Source organism: Hemitrygon akajei, chromosome 2, assembly GCF_048418815.1.
Source record: "Hemitrygon akajei chromosome 2, sHemAka1.3, whole genome shotgun sequence".
In the NCBI taxonomy this organism is placed as follows: Eukaryota; Metazoa; Chordata; class Chondrichthyes; order Myliobatiformes; family Dasyatidae; genus Hemitrygon; species Hemitrygon akajei.
Window position 1 is genome coordinate 204,493,579 of NC_133125.1, and position 21,977 is coordinate 204,515,555.

Consider the following 21,977-nt stretch of genomic DNA (forward strand, 5'->3'; position numbering starts at 1 on the left):
AGGGTAATGTTGCAGCTCTATAAAACTCCAGTTAGACCACCCTTATGAACCTCCCCCCGGGTTTCCTTCGGCTGCATAAGTCTGGGGATATACAGTCCGGTCCCGACAAAGCCGCGAGATCGAGACGGTTCTCCCACCCCGAACCCCGGTTTGTGTGGATGCCGTGTAATTTGCTGCCCTGTTACAACTCAGTGCTAAGAAACAACAGACAGCACCCAGCAGGCAATTAAAGGAATTATATTTATGAATCTTAACTAAAGGGTAAGTAAAGAAAAGAAAGAAAAACACAAAAAGGGCCCATTATAATTAAACAGTCAAATCTGCACACATTGGAGTTCAACTCGATTCGCCATTTTGCAGCGCATGGAGTAGTCGCAGTCTTAGCGGCTCCCTTATATACTTTATATCCCACTGACAGATACTGAAGGATTTATTACTTTTACTGAAGGACTTGCGATCTAATTACAATGGCTGACAAAAGTCATTTAGGTATTGAACTGAGAAGCACCAAGACTTTTCCTGAAATGGAACAAACTAAGAAGGCGGAGGAACCTGTTACTTTAGCAGAAATATTTTCTTCAATACAAGACATGAAGTCAGAATTTGGGTAGCTTAATATCAAGATTGATCAGCTGACCGGCTCAAACAGGAAGCTTGAAAAAGCTATCTCTATGGTTCAAGATTCTCCGAAAAATCTGGACTGTCAACTTCAAACACTTCAGCAGACTACAACCCGAATTGAGAATGAAAATGATCAATTCAAGCAAACTATTAAAGATCAAGGAATGAAGATACCTTCGATGGAAAAGAAAATCAATGAAATTACCTCGGAACTATTTAAAACGAAGGAAAAAATGGTTGATTTAGATAGTAGAGGGCATCGGAGGAATTTGCATATCCTAGGACTGCCTGAAAATACTGAAGCTGGCGAACTGTTAAAATTCTCAGATATGTTGTACACACTTTTTAGTGAGACCCTGGAAGCTAGCCCTTTAATTGACAGAGTCCATAGAATTCTATTTTCTTGGCGTTCACCTGAATTACATCCTCGACCAATTGTGTTTTCTCTGCATTATTATACAACCAAGGAAGCCATACTTCGAGAAGCCAGAAAAAAACGAAAGTTAATCTTTAATTCAACAGAGATTCGTATCATAGAAGACTATCTTCCTGAAATCTTTGCCGAAAGAAGGAAATACCGAGAAGTCATGAGAGAAATGTGTAAGTTAGATTTATATCCCTCCCTTCGCAACCCAGCAAGGTTGATAATTCATCCTGAAAAGTCTCAATCATTGAGAATTTACTCTCCCCAGGAGGGATGGGAGTACATTAAAAATCTTAAAGTTAAGCCTACTGAATAAAATCTGAAAGTTAACCGGATTACTCAATAGGTAATTCTGAAGTATTTTGTTGTTTGAGATGTTTATGGATGTTCTGAGTTAAGGCTTTTTTAAGTCTCTGGTATGGGACGTGGCTGACTAAACTTTTTTTTACCTATTAATGTTCAGTATATGCATAACTGTTTTGTAGGGAACTTTTATAGTATAATCTAATGGTCCGTACAGGACCTGGCGTGTATTAATCTTTTTATTTCTTTTAGTTGTTTTAATATTAACATAGGTTTAGGTTTATTATATATATACACTCATTTATTCTTTTTTTGGAGAGAAAGAATTCTGTCTGTAATATTATTTGCTTGGATTTATTCTTTTTTGAAATTGTGATTAAGATACCTTAGTTGATTTTAAGATGGTCGTTGCTGATTATGTTTTTATTACTGTTAGACATAACATGGTAGTAGTTGAACATTGTTTGTGCTTTTTATTATGGCTGTTTTACGTTATTATGGATTTTTGCTTTAACTTAATACATAGCTGCAAGATGGAGAATAGGGTCAAGGGTTATTAGTTTAGCATGTAGCCACCCTATCGGATCCATAATTCTTAACTTTTGGGAGGGGGAGGGGTCTATTAGAGTAGGTTTTTTTCTTGATTGGGCAGTTCTTTTGATGGATTTTTTTCTCGTAAATGCGTCTGGTTGTACCCGCGCCTTTTGGTTTAATCTGTGCTTGCATAACATTTCTTTTATATAATATTAAATTCAATTCTAAACATGGATGTTAATAAAACTAATATAATATCTTGGAATTTGAATGGTGTCAGTCACCCCATTAAGCGTAAAAAGATTTTTAAGAAATTAAAAACACAACGCAGATATTATTTTTGCGCAAGAAAATCTTATACGGAAACAGGATGAGGACAGATTTTTCCAATTTTGGAAAGGACCGTTGTACCATTCACTGGTGGATAGTAAGATAAGAGGCGTTTCTATCTTTCTTAGCCCCAATATCCCTTTTGTACACTTTAATACATACTACTGATTCGATTGGAAGATATTTAATTGTTACTGGTTTATTATGCGAGCAAAAGGTAGCTCTGGTGTGTGTATACGCACCTAATGTAGATAATTCTGATTTTTTTAAGGAACGTTTTTCTGAGCTACCGAATTTGAATGAATATAAGTTGATCATGGATGGTGACTTCAATTGTTGTTTAAATCCGGCGATCGACAGGTCATCAACCAATCTGTCGCTTCCTAATAAAGCGGTGGCCTGTATTAATTCTTTTTTATTAGAATATGGCCTGGTCGATATCTGGAGATATAAACACCCCAATGATAAAGATTTATCTTTTTTCTCACACGTTCATCACAAGTATTCTCGAATTGATTACTTTTTTTTAGATACACGTCTGTTAAACTCCGTTGTTGAGTGTGTGTATGACATCATTGAGCTTTCAGATCACGCGCCTTTAACGTTAACCCTTAAGCTTTTGGATAGCTTTTTGAAAATCTCACAGTGGAGATTGAACCCCGTATTGTTACATGATCCAGCTTTTGTTAATTTTATTAAGGAGCAAATTTCTATATTTTTTGAATTTAACACAACTGAAGGAATGTCAAACCTGGTTATATGGGACACGTTGAAATCTTGTCTTAGGAGACAGATAATCTCATATTCAGCAGCCTTGAGAAAGAAAACTAAAGCGGAATTGTCAGTGCTTATTAATAAAATTAAACAGATAGATAAAGCGTATTCAGTTAAACCTACTGAAGACCGATATAAAGAAAGGGTCAAACTTCAATCACAGTATGATTTGCTTCTGACCTTTCCCATTGAACAGCAAATTTTTAAATCCAAAAGTTTATTTTATATACATGGGGAAAAATCTGCTAAGCTTTTGGCGGGTCAGTTAAAGGCTGGGATGTTCAGAAGACCATCATAGACCAGATAGAATTGAAACTTTAGATCCTTACAAAATTAATAAGATATTTATGGAATTCTATTTTAATCTTTATAAATCTGAATTCTCTGATAATACTATTACTATGAATAGATTTTTGCAAAGGTTAAACATACCTCAAATTTCGACTCAAGATGTTGATATATTAGATGCACCTATTAAACAAGAGGAGATAGCTAAAGCTATATGCAATTAGGGAAAGTTCCGGGACCTGATGGTTATACGATAGAATTTTACAAGACTTTTCATGAAATGCTTATACCACATCTTCATCAAATATTTACTGATTCTATATCCTCTGGGAACCTCCCAAAAACTTTTTATGAGGCATTAATTTCATTGATTCTTATGTTACGAACCCCGTAACTGGGTCACTTACCAGCAAAGATAGAGAGGTCTGTTGAAGTCTGATGGTACTATTTCTAACAGTATTTATTGGTAAAAATACACAAAAATAATACCAATGCAAACATACAGATACTATACGTCGTCAATACTAAATCTAAAAGTGCAGGTATAATAATAATCAATAAGAAATAAGCTCTATCGTTGTCTAAGGGATAATGTATTGTCCGATGGAAATATAAAAGTCACTCAGTTCATTCAGGCTGCAGCCTTTGGTTGGAGTCAAGAGAGAGATTTTTAGAAACTTGCCAATTCCTTTTATGATTCTGATCCTTGGAGAGTTCCGTTGGTGTGACCTCTCCTTTAGCTAAAGCCGTTCTTCCGTGGTAAGGCCCCAATTCCCAGGCAAGGGAAAAGGACGCACGCGAGCCCCACCGGCTGTCGCTATTAAAAGCTGTCACGGGATTTCTAGCGTTTCTCCAGGTGCGTCTAAAGGGGTTGTTCCCCAGACCCTCTTTTATCCTTACACATGGGGTCTCAGATGTCAATCAGGTTGGGATGATGCAATCCCTCAACCAGCCCACTCTGGTCATCCCCTGAGAGCTTCAATGAATAGTACAGTACTCAATACACAATTCCGTCTCCAAGAGACAATAGCCGTTATCAATGGTTCCGCCTTGCTGAGGCCAGGACACATTCCAAGCCTTGTGTATTCTGGACGTCTCTCATTTCCTGGGTCCCAGACCCGAATTAATAGCGATCTTGCGATTCTCAAAAAGGAGGGGGCTACTTTGTATCCTTCGGCCCCTCAGAGTTGTGGCACATTCGTAACACTTAAAAAAGGAAAAGACCCACTGGAATGTGTATCCTATAGACCTATTTCTTTACTGAATGTAGATTTTAAAATTTTCTCCAAGGTTCTAGCTAATAGACTTGAGAATATTTTGTCAACTCAAATGATCTAACTGATCTCAAATGATCTAATGTTAACTCAAATGATCAAACAGTATTTATTAAAAATAGGTATATTTTAATATTCGAAGATTGTTAGATATCATTTATTCCCCCTCAGTCAAAGAATCCGAATGTATTGTATCTCTGGATGCAGAGAAAGCCTTTGATAGGGTGGAGTGCCCTTATTTATTTCAGGGTTTGAAGAGGTTTAATTTTGGCCCAGGATTTATTTCTCGGATTAAATTGATTTATCATAACCCGGTGGCTGCGGTTATAACTAATAATCAAAAGTCTCCTTATTTTAGATTATATACAGGAAACTGCCAGGGATGTCCTCTTAGTCCTTTATTATTTAATTTGGTTTTAGAACCACTTGCTATCACTCTCAGGGATTCTAATTCTGTGCAGGGTATTAAGAGAGGGGATAAATTACATAAGGTTTCGTAATATGTGGATAATTTATTAGTTTACATTTCAAACCCTAGGAAATCTATTCCTTTTATGCTATCTATATTTACGGAATTTAGTATTTTCTCTGGATATAAACTTAATTTACATAAAAGTGAATTATTTCCTATTAATAATTATTCTGATTATTATGATCAAATACCTTTTAATATTGCTAAAAATTATTTCACTTAACTCGGTATCAAAATTACTAAAAATTTTAAGGACCTATATTAGTATAATTTCTTCCCTTTAGTTGAATATACTCAACAAGCGCTTTCTAAATGGTCACCTATGTCGATGTCATTGATAGGTTGAATTAATGCTATAAAAATGGTTATTTACCTAAATTTTTATATATATTTCAAGCAGTTCCTCCTTTTGTTCCAAAAACATTTTTTGATAAAATAGACTATGATTTTGCCTTATGTTTGGAATAACAAAAGCTCTAGAGTGATTAAACTTTTATTGCTAAAATCAAAAAAAAGATAGAGGACTGGACCTACCAAGCTTTAGATTTTATTATTGGGCAATCAATATTCATTATATTACTTTTTGGATGTATGATATAGATAACCACAATCGCCCTCCATGGTTACATTTGGAGGAAAATTTAGAAACGGGGTTTTCTTTAGCTTCTTTATTAGGAGCTCCCCTTCCTTTTTCATTCTCCAGAATAGGTAGACAAGCTGTTAATCCTATCGTTAAACATACTTTAAAAATCTGGTTTCAGTTTTGTAGATGTTTTGAATTAAATAATTTTTTACTCTCTAGTAATATTTATTCTAATTTTTTTTTAAATCATCAACTCTGGATAAGGCTTTTTTAATATGGAAAACTAAGAGAATAAAAACTTCTTGATTTGTTCTTACAGGATTGTTTAATGTCTTTTTTGCAGTTAATGGATTAATATGAAATCTCTAACATTTTTTTAGATACTTACAGGTCAGGAATTTTTTACATGATTTTTTTTACCAAATTACCCCTCGGCCTGCTCTTTAAATTTGGCTTATGCTATTTTTCAGCTTAAACCATTTCAAAAACGATTAATAGCTATTATTTATAAACAGTTAATAAATGCTCGCATGTCGCCTAATGATAGGGTTCAATGCACTTGGGAAATAGAACTTCAACATTCACTTTCAGACGATCAATGGAGTGAAATTTATTATCTAGTTAATAATTCATCTATCTGTGAACGTCATTCCTTAATTCAGTTTTAGATAGTACACAGGGCCCATAGGTCTAAAGATAAATTGGCGCATATATTTCCTAATATAAGCCCTATTTGTGACAGATGTAACACAGAGGTGGCTACTCTAACTCACAAGTTTTGGTCCTGTGTAAGCTTAAATAGTTTTTGGAGGGATTTGTCTGGAAAACTATCTAAAGTTATAGATGTGGATGTTCAACCCAATTCACTTACGACAATCTTTGGGATTATTCCAAAGGAAATAGGTAGAGTATCTGCTTCTGACCAACATGTGACAGCCTTTTCAACTTTACTGGCTAGGAGAGTTATCTTGTTATACTGGAAAGAATCTAATCTGCCTACTGTTTTCTATTGGCTCTCCTCCATTATGTCATGTCTAAGCTTGGAGAAAATTAGAAGCCAGACGTTTGACACATCTTTTAATTTTGAGCAAGTCTGGCGACCCTTTATTCAATATTTTTACATGATTTAATTAATTAATTTATTTATTTTTATTCTCTTTGGGGAAAATCCTTATCCGTGAAGGTTCGGAGGTGACTGGAAGGATGTTTTTTTCTCTTTTTCTTCTAATTTTATCCTCAAATGGACTGCCCAATCTTTCTTTTCTTTTTTCTTTTTTTTTGTTTCAATTTAATTTAGTGGGTTTTTTTCCCTTCATATAAATAAAATTTTCCAATCTTTTTTTTTACGATTTGTTAAGAGGGGTTGTGGTTTTTTGATTATCCTGTATATATAACAGTGCAATATTCTACCTATTTGATTTTGACAATATATACTTTTCTTTATTGCTGTGTATATGTCTTTTGTATTACCTATTTGCTAAACTTCTCCTCTGATTTGCTGGAAATCAATAAAAAGATTGAAAAATGAAACGAAATGGAGTTCAACTCTTCCAAAAGTCATATTCACTAATCCTCTGTACCTTGCTCCATCGAATCACAGTCCCCCATGGGATTGAATCCTACAACTGTTTCTCTCCAGCATCTTCTCCCTTTACCTCCCGCTGAACAAAAGACCCCAGTTCACACAGCACAAAAAACCCACTCGCCTGATTGGATGGCTTACATTCCAACCCACCTGTTACCTCTAACCATGACCCAAACACTGCTTCTACAGAAAGACCATTACATTAGCAGTGAAACCTTCCCCGGGTGTCACATTCTCTCCCGCCCCCACCAAAGTTAGTCAATTTGTCGTCCCTTCATACAAAGCACAAAGTCCAACCCAGTGTACGTGGCAGTGATATATCTCACCAAGGGGATGGGTGCAACACTCCGTTCCCCTTGTGGGACATAGGCCAGTCTGGCTGGGGGGTTTCCTGACTCTTTGTGACCCCCTCATGCTATCATCTATTTCTTCAGCTTAAGACACTCCTTGTGCTCTTTCCTGTCTACCTGGGGAGGCTCCTGCCTGCCCATTACTCATGCCTCCCAACAACTCAGGGACTCTTGTCACGTGGCTGAGCTCGACTTCATGCCCAGTTACTTCAGAGTCCAGCCTCCTGTTATTTTCTAATCGCAAATCTGCCAGCCCCCCCAATCCCCCGATTTTCATCTGCCTCAACTTTGAGATTAATCTTCTTGCAGTCAGCCACAAAAGAACGAAACAATAGAATCCGTGAAAAGAAACATACTACAAAGATTGGCAAATATACATAGCACAGGGGTTAATTCTGATGGTATCTGTAAAGAGTTTGCACCTCCTTCAGTGGAATGCATGAGGTATCCCTGGTGCTCCAGTTTCCTCCCATGGTCCAAAAATGTACTGGTTAGTAGGTAAATTGTCCTGTGACAGTGCCCCTTGCAGCTGTACTCTGTGGTGGAGAAGGCCGGGGATTATGCTGCTGCTGTGGAACAGAGATGCAGTTGTGGAATGCAGACACTCACATGCAAGTCTTTCCACCTTACTCATTGCATGCACTACTCCCAATATGGTCTTCTCCATACTGGAGAGAGGAAAGGCAAAAAGATTTGCCCCATCCACTGTGGCTGTCTGGAGCTCCCGGACGCTGGCCAGTTTAACCCTGCTTTCCTTTCCCGTACAGACTCCTCTGCCCTCGGCCTCTATCACTACCAGGTTGAGGCTGAAGGCAACCTTGAGGAACAGTGCCACATCTTCTGCTGGGGTAGTTCACAGTTCAACAGCAAGAATGTTAAATTCTTAATCCCAGTAAACTGCAACCCCCACCTCACCTGTCCCTCCTCGCCACCTACCAGTTGCCCTGATATGCACCCATCCCTGTAAACTTGGTTTACTTCTCCCCTCCACCTACTCCAACTGCCCATCCAAGCACACTCCCCTCTCACCTTTTCCCCCTCTTCCCACTTGTCCAACCAACTCCCTCACTGGACTCCATGCTCAACCTCCATCTCCTGAGCACTTTGTCACCTCCACTTATTACACCCAACTTCTGTTGCTTTTTCCACTCTCCCTTCTGTTAGCTATCTATTGGCTCTCCTCACGTGGACCAACTCATCCTTTGCCAGTTCTTTCCTCACTCCCCCTCTTTGTATTACCTATCTTTCCTCCATCTTTCAGCTGAAACGTCTTGACCAGAAGTACCTACTGTCCATCTCCCTCCATAGATTGGCTGTTATTCGCTAGAGTCGCTGTAATGCTCCAGCATTCTAGGTGGGGAGTCCAGCGCCAGAGGAGTTTTACCGGACAGGTGCTGGGAGGCCAATTCCACGTATGGCCAAGGGAAGCCGGGCCCTACAGGCTGTACAGGAGTAAATTTAACAAGTTTTGTGATACAAACGATAGTGCAAATCACATTTGATACTGAAATACCAAACATTTTCCAGCTTTGACGTACAATTAATAGTGCTGCTTGGCACTGCTAATTCCAGACAGTGACACAAACTGACTTATCATCTGCATCCTGTCCTCAGCAGACTTTGCTTTCCTTTTTCAGCTAATTTGCACTTATTGGTCTTTCTTTATGTTTGACATAGAATTGCATCTCGCTCTGCCTCACGGACAACCTATTCATCCCATCAGTTCTGGCAATTTCCTCTGCTCCACACAACCCTTGCTTCACCCATCTCACCACACCCACCATCATTACTCTGAATTTCAAGGTCCCTGATTTCTTTATTTCCTCTAGTTTCTTCCATTAGTTCTGAGGGAGCGAGTTCCATATTCTTTATTTTCCCAAAGTTCTTACTCATGAGTAAATCACATATTTTCTAGTATCCTCGGCAATTGGCACAACGGTGGTGTAATGGTTAGCACGATACTATTACAGCTCTGGGCGTCAGAGATCAGAGTTCCATTCCAACGTCATCTGTAAGGATTTTGTACATCCTCCCCTGAAGCAAAGCAAGGGTTTTCTCCAGTTTAGAAACATAGAAAACCTACAGCATAATACAGGCCCTTCGGCCCACAATGCTGTGCTGAACATGTCCCTACCTTAGAAATTACTAGGCTTACCCATAGTCCTCTATTTTTCTAAGTTCCATGTACCTATCCAAAAGTCTCTTAAAAGACCCTATTGTATCTGCCTCCACCAATTGCTGGCAGCCCATTCCATGCACTCACCACTCTCTGAGTAAAAAACTTACCCCTGATATCTCCTCTGTGCCTCCTCCCCAGCACCTTAAACCTGTGTTCTCTTGTGGCAACCATTTCAGCCCTGGGAAAAAGCCTCTGACTATCCACACGATCAATGCCTCTCATCATCTTATACACCTCTATCAGGTCACCTCTCATCCTCTATTGTTCCAAGGAGAAAAGGCCGAGTTCACTCAACCTATTCTCATACGGCATGCTCCCCAATCCAGGCAACATCCTTGTAAATCTCCTCTGCACTCTTTCTATGGTTTCCACATCCTTCCTGTAATGAGGTGACCAGAACTCAGCACAGTACTCCAAGTGGAGTCTGACCAGGGTCCAATATAGCTGCAATATTACCTCTCGGCTCCTAAATTCAATTCCATGATTGATGAAGGCCAATATACCGTACGCCCTCTTAACCACAGAGTCAGCTTGCGCAGCTGCTTTGAGTGTCCTGTGGACTCGGACCCCAAGATCCCTCTGATCCTCCACACTGCCAAGTGTCTTACCATTAATACTATATTCTGCCATCATATTTGACCTACCAAAATGAACCACTTCTCATTTATCTGGGTTGAACTCCATCTGCCACTTCTCAGCCCAGTTTTGCATTCTATCAATGTCCCGCTGTAACCTCTGACAGTCCTGCACACTATCCACAACATCTCCAACCTTTGTGTCATCAGCAAACTTACTTACCTACCCCTCCACTTCCTCATCCAGGTCACATAAAAACCTTGAAGAGTAGGGGTCCCAGAACAGATCCCCAAGGCACCCCACTGGTGACCAACCTCCATGCAGAATATGACCCGTCCACAACCACTCTTTGCCTTCTGTGGGCAAGCCAGTTCTGGATCCACAAAGCAATGTCCGCTTGGATCCCATGCCTCCTTACTTTCTCAATAAGCCTTGCATAGGGTACCTTATCAAATGCCTTGCTGAAATCCATATACACTGCATCTATTGCTCTTCCTTCATCAATGGGTTTAGTCACATCCTCAAAACATTCAATCAGGCTCATAAGGCTCGACCTGCCCTTGACAAAGCCATGCTGACTACTCCTAATCATATTATACCTCTTCAAATGTACATAAATCCTGCCTTTCAGGTTCTTCTCCATCAACTTACCAACCACTGAGGTAAGACTCAGTGGTCTATCATTTCTTGGTCTATCTCTACTCCCTTTCCTGAATAAAGGAAGAAGGTTCGCAACCCTTCAATCCTCTGGAGCCTCTCCCGTCAACATTGATCATCGCCAGAGGCTCAGCCATCTCCTCCCTCACCTCCCACAGTAGCCTGGGGTACACTTCATCCGGTCCCCATGACTTATCCATCTTGATGCTTTCCAAAAGCTCCAGCACATCCTCTTTCTTAATATCTACGTGCTCAAGCTTTTCAGTCTACTGTAAGTCATCGCTACAAAACCAAGATTCTTTACCATAGTGAATACTGAAGTATTCATTAAGTACCTCTGCTCTTTCCTCCAGTTCCATACACAGTTTCCCACTGTCACACTTGATAGGTCCTATTCTTTCATGCCTTATCCACTTGCTCTTCACATACTTGTAAAATGCCTTGGGATTTCCAAAGACTTAACGGTTAGAACGGTAATTGGTTATTGTAAATTGCCCCATGATTGATGAGGCACCCATCAGTTAGGGTCGACCATGAATGTTGCGTTCTAGCTCTCTAGATATGTGAAACCCCCTATTATTGGGGGTCCCTGGAAATACGGCTCATTATCCCATAAACCCACCTTTCTCTGGCTTTGTATGTCTAGGATGTATCTTAACCAGTGCTTTACACTCTCCCCTCACCAAAAATAGTCATGTCAGGACTTCCAATCCGTTTGGTAGTGACATACCCCCGGTGTGTCTCAGGCCAGCCAATCAGCGGCGGGTGGGGGGGGGGGGGGTGGGGAGGAGGTTCCTGTCTCATTGAGACCTCCTTATATCATCTTCAGCTCCTCCAACTTCCTGTGACCCTTCCTGTCTACAAGAGGGTGCCTCTCCCTGTCTATCATCTGTCTCTTCCAGGAGCTCAGGCCCTCCTGCTCCAAAACCGAATTTAACTTTGGTCAGTTTAAGCTGATGCGGCCATACACCCTCACCCTCTGCTGGTGCTAACCGGTGAGGCCTCTCTCGAAGAGGGGTGCCCTTGGTCGCTCCAGTAATGTGGCAAGTACTCCTGGGGTCACCGACATCCGCCTCGTCAGTAGAAAACGCATCTTCAGTTCCCAGCATCTTCTCAGTTAATTTTCTTTCCCTTTTCACGGACATCCCCACAAATTCTGTCAGTCTAGCTGCTCCTCCAGGACGTACCATGACAGCTTTAGACTGGGCGCACCACACAGTTCCTCGCTTCTGCCCATCACCCCTCCTCAAAAGCAGCTGTGACCACAGGGTGAATGGGCAAGCTATTAAAAAGTTCTCTCCATTTCTCTCATTGCATGCTCCCAGGAGCCTTCTCTTAATGGCAGTATTTGGAAGCTCCACTCTTTTCAACTGGATTTGGGCAAACCAACATGGGTGTGTCAATAATCTCAGTTATTCCAACATCTGCTTCCGAAAACTCCAACTGCAAAGACAAGTAACCATCGTATGGTACTCACCGGTACTAAGCACCCGAATCTCAAGGGCACTGACTGATGTCAATGGTAAATTCATCAAATACCGGCTGTAAAATAATCTGTAAGGCAAAGCAATTTGAGAATCTGTGTCAAGTATGGGTCTAGCATAAACACCTTCAATCCGTATGGATTTGTCACAGATTGGTCCCACTAAAGCTTCAGGAATACTGTTTGATACTTTAGTAGTGCTCTTTACACACTGATAATAACGTATCCTCTCTGAAACGTCTGCCCGTTCCTTTACTGGGTCCTCCGTTGCTTTACCTCTTCTCTGTTTGATTAACTGCTGATTTATTTTTGGAAGATTTTCCTGTCCTTCACACTCCTGTACTGATGAGTACCCGTATGATGGTTATATTTAAGGCAAAGTTGGATAGATTTTTGCATAGTATGGGAATTAAGGTTATGGGGGAAAGGCAGGTAGGTGGAGATGAGTCCATGGTCAGATCAGCAGTGATCTTATTGAATGGCAGAGCAGGCTCGATGGGCCAGATGGCCGACTCCTGCTCCTATTTCTCATGTTCTTATGCCACCTCGTGTTAGTCATTTCAGCCCTGGGAAAGAAGCCTCCGGCTACCCACACGATCAATACGTCTGCTCTATCAGGTCACCTCTCATCCTCCATCACTCCAAGGAGAAAAAGCCAAGTTCACTCAACCTATTCTCATAAGTCAGGCTCTCCAATCCAGGCAACATCCTTGTAACACACACAATAATGCCGGAGGAACTCAGCAGGCCAGGCAGCATCTATGGAAAAGTGTGTAGTTGACGTTTTGGGCCGAAACCCTTTGGCAGGACATCCTCGATCATCTCCTTTGCACTCTTTCTATAGTATCCAAACCAGAACTGAACACAGTACTCCAAGGGGCATCTAACTAAGGGCTTATATAGCTTTAACATTACCTTAGGGCTCTTGAACTCAATCCCACGGTTGGTGAAGGCCGTCACACCATATGCCTAATTAACAACACTGTCGACCTGTGCAGCATCTTTGAGTGTCCCGCAGATTCAGACTCCAAGATCGTGCTGATCCTCCACGCTGCCAAGTGATTTACCATTAATATTATTTTCTGTCTTCTAATTTGACCTTCCAAAATGAACCACTTCACACTGATCTCGGTTGAACTCCATTTACCACTTCTCAGCCCAGTTCTACATCGTATCGATGTCCCACTGTAACCTCTGACAACCCTCCAGACTATCCACAACACTCCAACTTTTAGAAAAGAGGTAAGAAGGAATTCTTTTTAGCTGGAGAGTAGTAAATCTGTGGAATACTCTGCAACAGATTGCAGTGGAGGCCACGTCCCAGGGTAGATTTAAGGCGGAAGTTGATAGTTTCCTGATTGGTCAGGGCATCAAAGAATATGGCGGGAAGGCAGGTGTATGAAGTTAAGTGGGATCTGGGATTAGCCATGATAGAATGGCTAACTTCATGCTCGATGGGCTGAATGGCCTAGTTCTGCTCTTATGTCTTATGGTTTAAATGGAGAATTAAACAGGAATCTGAAAGAAAAGGAAAGTAAATACCACTGCGAAAAGGATGAGGAGGAAGTGAAGCAGTTTCCTGAAGCGGCATCGAAACTAATCTGATATGTGTGAATGAAGCGATGCGTGGAAACACAGAAACCATCACCTCCTACTGATTGAAGCTATTGAAATCTACATGGTGAAAGCAGATTTTGATCGCATGAACTTTTAGTTCTTTATTTGTCGTCCAACTCTTTGATTCTTTGAACCAAATTCCAGGATCAGGGCAAATCGTTAGAATTTCACACAGAAAGAAAGGAGTCAGCATTGAGGAACATTCGATAGGATTCAGTGAGATCCCCCCACCCCCCCCCATTCTTCTAAACTCCAGTAAGTACATGCCCAGAGCCACCAAGTATCCATTCATTCTTCTGAACCTCCTCTGGACCCTCTTCAATGCCAGCACAACTTTTCTGAGTTAGGGGCCTAAAACTGCCCACAACACTCCGTCCTGTTTGACCAATACCTCTCAAGCCTCAGTATCACATACTTGCTTTTGAATTCTAGTGCTCTTGAAACTGAATTGTTAACATTGCATTTGCTTTCCTTATCGCCAATCCAACCTGCACGTTAACTGCTAAGGAACCCTGCTCAAGGACTCCCAATCTCTTTGCACCTCTGAATTTTGAATTTTCTCCCCATTTTGAAAATAGTCCATGGCTTTATTTCTTCTGCCAAAGTGCATGACCACCCCCTCCGCTACTTCATATTCCATCTGCCACTTTGTTGCCCACTTCCACAGTCTTTCTAAGTGCTTCTGCAGCTACTCTACTTCCTCAACAGTACCTGCTCTGCCACCTGTCTTAGTATCATCTGCAAACTTGGCCACAAAGCAACCAATTCGTTCATCTATATTATTGACATATAACATGAAAAGAACCGGTCACAATACTGTGACACACCACTCGTCACTGGCAGCCAACTAGAGTATATTCCCATAACTTGTATTGTGCCAGTCAGCCGATCTTCTATCCATAATAGTATGTTTCCTGTAACGCTTATGGTGCTAAGCAGCATCATGTGCACCATCTTGTCAAAGGCCTTCTGAAAATCCAAATAAACAACCTCTAGTGACTTTCCTTTGTCTTCTCTGCCTATTATTGACGCAAAGAAATTTGACTGTGTTAAGAGCCTCATCGCTGAGTGGGAGTACGTAAAGACAGCTATCTTACTAATCACGTCAGCAATCAAGAGTTAAAAGGCAGAGCTTCGCAGCAGTTTCTCTGAATTATACAGCAACCAATTACCAAGTGGGATTCATTAGAATAAAAATAACACAGGAGCAAACGGAGCGGCCATTCGTTTGAGCGCGCCAATGTTTAGAATGGCTTTGGCTCATCAGGCCTCAGCAAGTCCACAGATTTGTGCCCAGTATGTGGCACACTTACACCTCCTGTGGACTTGTGTCCAGTATGTGGCACACTTACACCTCCTGTGGACTTGTGTCCAGTATGTGGCACACTTCCATCTCCTGTGGACTTGTGTCCAGTATGTGGCACACTTCCATCTCCTATGGACTTGTGTCCAGTATGTTGCACACTTCCATCTCCTGAGGACTTGTGTCCAGTATGTGGCACACTTCCATCTCCTGTGGACTTGTGTCCAGTATGTGGCACACTTCCATCTCCTGAGGACTTGTGTCCAGTATGTGGCACACTTACACCTCCTGTGGACTGGTGTCCAGTATGTGGCACACTTACACCTCCTGTGGACTTGTGTCCAGTATGTGCCACACTTCCATCTCCTGTGGACTTGTGTCCAGTATGTGGCACACTTACACCTCCTGTGGACTTGTGTCCAGTATGTGCCACACTTCCATCTCCTGTGTCCAGTATGTGGCACACTTCCATCTCCTGTGAACGTGTCTCCAGTATCTGGCACACTTCCATCTCCTGTGTCCAGTATGTGGCACACTTCCATCTCCTGTGAACGTGTCTCCAGTATGTGGCACACTTCCATCTCCTGTGAACGTGTCTCCAGTATCTGGCACACTTCCATCTCCAAAGGCTAGCTTGTGCGAGTAAAGTATTTGGTAGGTTTCTCTGCTTTTGTTATTGTTTGTCCATTCCTCGTCTGTTGGTGCTGAGAAGCGGAGTAAGAATGGCGCAGTGCGTGAGATGTTGGAATTCTGGGAGATCAGGTGTACCGAGCTGTAGTTCATTGACCTTTGGCTCCTCTGGAAGAATGAGGTGATAGGTGCTGACTACAATGAGACAGTCAGCCCTAGATTGCAGGAGATAGGTAACTGGGTGACTGTCAAGAGAAAGAAGGGTAATGCATAGTCAGTGCAGAGTACACACATGGGCCTCCAACTTCAGTGAGAAGTAAACCACTTCAGATAGTGTTGAGCCAGGCACTGAGTACGGTAAACACAGAAAGCACTGAGTACGGTGCCTTGGCTCAATAGAGCAGGGAGGTGAACGGAGATTCCATAGTCAGTGGAACAGAGGTGAGATTCTGTGGGCACAATAGAGACACCTGGATGGTATATTGAGTAACAGATGCCAGGGTCAGGATTATCTCGGATCGGGTTCATGACATTTCAAAGGAAAGGGTGAGCAGCCAGAGGTCCTGGTACATATTGGCACCAGTGATGTAAGTAGACAAGGTGAGGAGGTCCTGAAGAGAGATTTTAAGGAGCTAGTAGAAAGCCGAAAAACAGGAGCTCAGGAGTGGTGAATTTTGGGTTGCTGCCTGTGCCAGTGAGGGTCAGAATAGGATGCTTTGGCAGGTAAATGCGTGGCTGAAGAACTAGTACAGGGGGCAGGGGTTCAGATTTATGGATCAATGGGATCTCTTCTGGGGAACATAAGGGACGGGTTACACTTGAAGGCGAGGGGTCCAATATCCTTGCAGACAGGTTTGTTAGGGTTGTTCGGGAGGACTTAAACTAATTTGTCAAGGGAGTAAGAACCGAAGTGATAGTGCTGAGGCTGAAGTAGTTGGTTTAGAGACCGAGGCAGCGTGCAGTCAGATTGCCAGCAAGGAAAGGCTGAGGATAGGGTAAAATTGCAGAGAACAGGATGAGCTACAATGCAATAGGCGGACAAAGTTGAAAAGGGTGAAGGTGTTATATTTGAATGAATGCAGTATACGATATAAGGTGGATGAACTTGTAACACAATTACAGATTGGCATGTGTGATGTTCTGGAGATCACTGAATCATGGCTGAAAGAAGATAGTAGCTGGGAGCTTAATGTCCAAGGATATGCATTGCATCAAAAGGAGACACGGAAAGCAGAGATTTTACTTTGTTGGTTAAAAAAAAAATCTCATTAGAAAGAGGCAGCATAGGGTGGGAAGGTGTTGAATTATTGTGGACAGAGCAAAGGAACTGCAGGGGTAGAAGATCCTAATGGGAATTATATACAGACCCATAAACAGTAGTAAGGATGTGGTCTACAAATTACAATGGAGCGATAGAAAATGCATGCTAAATGGGCAATGTTACAATAGTCATGGAGGATTTCAGTATGCAGGTAGATTGTGAAAATCAGATTGGTGCTGGAACAAAAGAGAGGGAATTTCTAGAATGCATATGCGATTGCTTTTTAGAGTTGCTCGCAGTTCAGCCCAATTGGGGATCAGCTGTTCTCTACTGGCTGTTCTGCAATGAACCAGAATTGATTAGAGAGCCTAAGGTAAAATAACCCTCAGGGTGTGTGTAATCATAATATGACTGAATTCACCCTGAAATTTGAGAAGGAGAAGCTAAAGTCAGATGTATCAGTAAAGGTAATTACAGAAGCAAGAGAGAGGAGATGGTTAGAATTGGAAAAGAACACTGGCAGGGATGACGGCAAAGAAGCAATGGCTGGAATTTCTGGAAGCAACTCGTAAGGCAAGAGTATATAAATCCCAAAGAGCAAGCAGTATTCTAATGACAAGATGACATAAACATGGCTAAAAAGAGAAATCAAAGCCAACATAAAAGCCAAATCAAGGGCATATAATAGAGCAAAAATGAATGGGGCGTTATAGTTTTGGACAGCTTTTAAAAACCAACAGAAGGCAACGAAAAAGTCATTATGAAGGAAAAATGGAATACAAAAGTAAGCTAGCTAATAATATTAAAGAGGATACCTAACGTTTCTTCAGATACATAAAGTGTAAAAGAAAGGCTGGAGTGGATAGCAGAGCACTGGAAAACGATGCTGAGATGCAGTAATGTGGGATAAGGAAATGGGGGACAATCTGAAGTAGTATTTTGTACGGACTTTACTGTGGAATACATTTGCAGTATGGTTGAAGTTCCAGTGTCAAGGGTCAGTTGAATGTAAAGGAACCCTTAGGAAACAGTGATCATAACATGATTGAATTCATACTGCAATTTGAGAGGGAGAAGTATAAGTCACATGTACCAGTATCACAATGGAATAAAGGGAATTACAGAGGCATGAGAGTGAGGCTTGCCCGGGTGGATTGGAGGGGGTACTGGCAGGGATGACAGCAGAAAAGAGCTTCTGGGAATAATTCAAAAAGCGCAGGATAGATCTATCCTACAGAAGAAGTTTTCAAATGGCAGGGCTAGGCAACCATGGCTGACAAGGGAAGTTAAGGATTTCTTAAAGCCAAGCAAAGTGCACATAAGATAACAAAAGCTAGTGGGAAATTGAATGAATGTGGAGGTTTTAAAATCCAACAAAAGGCAACCAAAAAGCTATAAGAAGGGGAAAGATGAAATATGAGGGCAAACTAGTCAATAACATGAAGAATACTAAAATATTTTCAGTTCCATGAAGAATAAAAGGGAGGAGAGAGTTGATATTGGACCACTAGAAAATGGTCATGGTGTGGCAGTAAAAGGGGACAAAGAAATAGCAGGTGAACTTAATAAGTACTTTGCTTCAGTCTTTACTGTGGAAGACACTAACTGCATTCCAGAGGCATTACAAATTTGCTATTACAAAGGAAAAGGTGCTGGGCAAACTTAATGGTCTTAAGGTGGTTAGGTCACCTGGGCCAGATGGACTACATCCCAGAGTCCTGAAAGAGGCTGCTGACGAGATAACAGGTGCATTGTTCATGATCTTTCAATAATCACTTGATTCTGGCATTTGCAATGGAAAATCGCAAATGTCACGCCACTACTTAAGAAGGGAAGAAGACAAAAGGGAGGAAATTATTGGCCAGTTAGCCTAACCTCAGCAGTTGGGAAAGTGTTGTCCATTATTAAGGGCAAAGATTCAAGGTACCTGGAGACTAATGATAAAATAAGTCAAAGTCAGCATGGTTTCTGTCAAGGGAAATCTTGTCGTACAAATCTGTTGGAATTCTTCGAGCCAGTAACAAACAAATGAGAGGCAGTGGTGTCATTTCCTTAGATTTAAAGAAGGCATTTGATAAGGTGCATGACATGAGATCGCTTAACAAGATAAAATCCTATGGTGTTACAGGAAATATACTGGCATGGATAGAGGAACGGCTGACAGTCAGGAGGGAGCAGTGGGAATAAAAGGGGGGGGGATTTTCTGATTGGCTGACAGTGACTAGTGGTGTTCCTCAGGGGTTAGTATTGGGACCACTACCTTTCACATTGTTTGTCAATGAGTTAGATAGTGGAATTGATGTTGGTGGCAAATTTGCTGATGATATGAAAATAGGTGGAGGGGTAGGTAGTACTGAGGAAGCAATGTGATTGCAGCTGGACTTAGACAAATTGGAAGAATGGGCAAACAGTGCTAAATGGAATAGTGTTAGGCAATATATGATAATGCATTTTGGTAAAAGGAACAATACTGTTATCTAAATGGGGAGAAAGTTCTAACATCAGAGGTGCAAAAGGACTTAGGAGTCTTTGTGAAAGACTTCCAGAAGATTAATTTACATTTGGAGTCTATGGTAAAGAATTCAAATGCAGTGTTAGAACATAAGAATGTAAATAGGAGCAGGAGTAGACCATCTGGCCTGTCAAACCTGCCCCGCTATTCAATAAGATCATGGCAAATCTGGCCATGGACTCATCTCTACCTACCTGCCCTTTCCCCATAACTCTTGGCTGAGCCAACAACCTGTCCCTGAATGTGAACAAAACAAAAGACATGGTTGTTGACTTCAGGAGGGCACGGAGCAACCACTCCCCACTGAACATCGATGGCTCCTCAGTAGAGATCGTAAAGAGCACCAAATTTTTTGGTGTTCACCTGACGGAGAATCTCACCTGGTCCCTCAACACCAGCTCCATAGAAAAGAAAGCCCAGTAACGTCTCTACTTTTTGCGAAGGCTGAGGAAGGTCCATCTCCCACCCCCCCATCCTCATCACATTCTGCAGGGGTTGTATTGAGAGCATCCTGAGCAGCTGCATCACTGCCTGGTTCGGAAATTGCACCATCTCGGATCACAAGACCCTGCAGCGGATAGTGAGGTCAGCTGAGAAGATCATCGGGGTCTCTCTTCCCGCCATCACGGACATTTACACTACACGCTCCATCTGCAAAGGAAACATCATTATGAAGGACCCCATGCACCCCTCATACAATCTCTTCTCCCTCCTGCCGTCTGGGAAAAGGCACCGAAGCATTCGGGCTCTCACGATCAGACTATGTAACAGTTTCTTCCCCCAAGCTATCAGACTCCTCAATACACAGAGCCTGGACTGACACCTTGCCCTATTGTCCTGTTTATTATTTATTGTAATGCCTGCACTGTTTTTGTGCACTTTATGCAGTCCAGTGTAGGTCTGTAGTCTGGTGTAGCTTTCTCTGTGTTGTTTTTGTTTATTACTTAGTTTGGTCTAGTTTTTTGTACTGTGTCATGTAACACCATGGTCCTGAAAAACGTTGTCTCATTTTTATTATGCTCTGTACCAGCAGTTATGGTCGAAATGACAATAAAAGTTGACTTGACTTAACTTGACTTAATTCCCCTACTATGCATAAAACTATCTAACCCTGTCCTAAATATATTACTGAGGTAGCCTTCACTGCTTCATTGCGCAGAGAATGCCACAGATTCACTACTCTCTGGAAAAAACAGTCTTCCTCATCTCCGTCCTAAATCTATTCCCCCAAATCTTCAGGCTATGTTCCCTAGTTCTAGTCTCACCTACCAGTGGGAGCAATAATCCAGCCTCTATCTTATCTATCCCTTTCATAATTTTATGTTTCTATAAGTTTTCCTCTCATTCGTCTGAATTCCAGTGAATACAGTCCCAGGCGACTCTAAGTCTCCTCATAGTCCAACCCCCTCATCTCTGGAATCCACCTCCTCAGCACCATATCCAAAGCCTCAAGTAAAGGGAGCAGAACTGCACGCAGTACTCCAGGTGCAGACTCACCAGTACCTTGTGCAGTTAGTTGCAGCATAATTTCTCTGCTCTTAGATTCAATCCCTCTAGCAATGACGGCCAACATTTCATTTATCTTCTTGATAGCCTGCTGCACCTTCAAATCTGCCTTTTGTGATCCATGCACAAGCACCCCCAAGAGCCTTTGCACAGCAGCATGTTTCATTTTTTACTATTTAAATGATAATTGCTCTTTCATTTTTCCTTCCAACGTGGATGACCTCGCATTTACCAATATTATACTCCATCTGCCAGACACCTGCCCACTCACTTAACTTATCTACATCTCTCTGCAGACCTTCTGAATCTTCTGCACAATTTGCTTTTCCACTCAATTTAGTATCATCGGCAAACTTAGATACACTACACTCAGTCCCCTCTTCCAGATTGCCAATGTATATCGTGAACAGTTGCGAGCCCAAAGATCGACCCCTGCGGCACACCGCTCACCACTGATTTCCAACCAGAGTAATACCCATGTATCTAAACCCTCTGCTTTCTATTAGTTAACCAATCCTCTATCCATACTAATATATCACCCAACTCTATGCATCCTTATCTTATGAATAAGTCTTCTATGCCACACCTTATTGAACACTTTCTGGAAATCCAAGTAATAACATCTGTCTGTTCCACTCTATCCTCTGCACTCATTGTATCCTCAAAGAACTCCAGTAAGTTTGTTAAACAGGGCTGAATCCATGCTGCGTCTGCC